Source organism: Asterias rubens, chromosome 13, assembly GCF_902459465.1.
Source record: "Asterias rubens chromosome 13, eAstRub1.3, whole genome shotgun sequence".
NCBI lineage: Eukaryota > Metazoa > Echinodermata > Asteroidea > Forcipulatida > Asteriidae > Asterias > Asterias rubens.
In genome coordinates this window covers 12,492,337-12,494,504 of record NC_047074.1, presented here as the reverse complement: position 1 = coordinate 12,494,504, position 2,168 = coordinate 12,492,337, and positions in this window count along the sequence as shown.

Below are 2,168 nucleotides of genomic sequence, written 5' to 3'. Positions count from 1 at the left end.
CAAGAATTGAGACAGAAATCGGGAACAATCTTTACGATGATATTTGCTTTGATAAAACAGACTTGACCCAAAATTGAGGAAACGATACGGGCTTAATTATGCATGACACGGTGCTAGGTGATGTTTGCTTGTTCGTGCTGTTGGTGTCTCTTATATTGTTTACCTAAGGGCCTTGTCACACACTGCATTGCATCTTACCCGAGTACTTTGCATATTGTTGTCTTAACGATCCACAAGAAAAATATTTTTGGATTCTCTTTATTATGGATTCTCTTTATAAATGGAGATTGCCTGAAAATGGTTGCCTGTTAATTGCCAGTGTGACATGTTCTAAACACTCCTCCTCTCAGACACCTCGTTCTGATGGCTCTACAACCTCCTTCTCATTTAGCCCGAATCATTCTTGGGGTGATCGGTCTTCTTATGGTGATAATTGCTTCTTGTGTGATTGGTGTTACATTACAATCCTTTTGAGTATTTGATTGAAAGATGATGGTGCTATCCAATGCAGTGACACTCCAACACTGTTGACTTGAGATAAACATAAAATGGTAAAAGAGTTTTTAGGCTAGGGGTCGTCGTCTGATGTTCGTATTTTGTTCAGGTTGATTGGGGTGGTTGCTTATATATAAAGAGGCCCAGAAGAACAGGTTGACAAATGTGTCAGGAGATTTTTTTAGATTGAAATCTGTCTAAAAACAATTTTTTTGTTTTTACACTGTAGGTCTACCTTGTCGGAAGGTAGGAAATCTCCCAGACTGTTGTACAGCAACTCCCTCAAATTTCATGCTTAGCAAATTTGTGTGCTTAGCAGCTCTATGAAATTGGGCCCCGGTCACTTGAATTAAATTCCGACCGAGAATATTTTGTATGCGGGGTGTTGAGGAGTTTCCATATATAGATTTGATATTTTGTTATTAAGATTTTATCATTAAGTTGCCTCCACAGAGACGTGCTTCTGGTTCTATTAGACCGTGGCATAAAATGAACAAAATGGCCCTCACAAGGTCTTGGGAATTTTAGTTGTAGTCAAACCTTATCTTCAAAATGCCAAGGAAACATCCGAGATTCTTATGAAGCTTATTTATTTTTTATTGAGATCAAGACCGAGGCCGGGATCAGCTCTCGTTCCTTGATTTGTTTGTTCCTCAACAAAAAAGCAAGTAAAATAAATAGGAAGACGAGACAAAATAGTAAGACAAGTTCTCAAAGAACAAAATGTACACAGCTCACTGAATACACAGGAAAGAATAGGCAACCAAATGTCTTGTGTTCGAATAAAACTTTCAATTTATTTCATAATTTATATTATGTACAAAGGCACGTAACTGAAAATTGCTTCGGAAATAATGTACAACTAGTAATATGTGTAAATGTAAGGAGCATTAATCTATAAATCATCAATTATTGCTAATTATGGTCCCAGTTTCGCTGCCCCCATTTACGGTCACAAGTCTCCAACTAAATAAATAAATCACCTGTTGTGGAAGATAACAAATGTGTCAAACTTGTAGCTGAAGATGTTATTTTGACAAAGACTAATGAAGAAGAAAACCCATTAAATGTTGCTGCATATTCAGTAAATTAAGTAGCAATCGCCCAATAGTTAAAAAAACAATAAAATATATATCTCAACATTTAAGCTGTATCCGTAGCCCCAGTTCAGAACCAGCATTTCTTTATGAAATGACAGTTTCCATTTTACTTTTGAAACAACGCTTTGTTAACTTGAAAGCTTTGACTCAAGTTGTTAATGCCCAAGGCCCCGAGATGTAAACTTGACTGGCTTAGGTTTGTTCTTCTTTCATCTCATGCATATTGAAAATTTTCCTAAATATTCATGTCACGTACTCATTTCATATTAAATCAAAATCTGTTTATCTTCTTCTTGGACATGATATCTCCACCCCGTCTCCCATATCCAGCCCCTCCTTGCCACCTCCCACTCCGTCCGCTGCCTCATGAATATGATGTTGAACTTTTTTCTTTGCATTTAAAAAAAAAACCAAATAAATAATCTTGTTTGTTTGTGGATACAATGAAGCCAAAAATGAACACTATTCGACGCTGTTTTTGTTTTAAGTATGTTTTGAAGCAGACTTGGAGTGCGTTTTCGCGACCCCAACCAAAAACTGTTTCGGTTGTTGGTCGTTGGTTCTGCTGTTCAG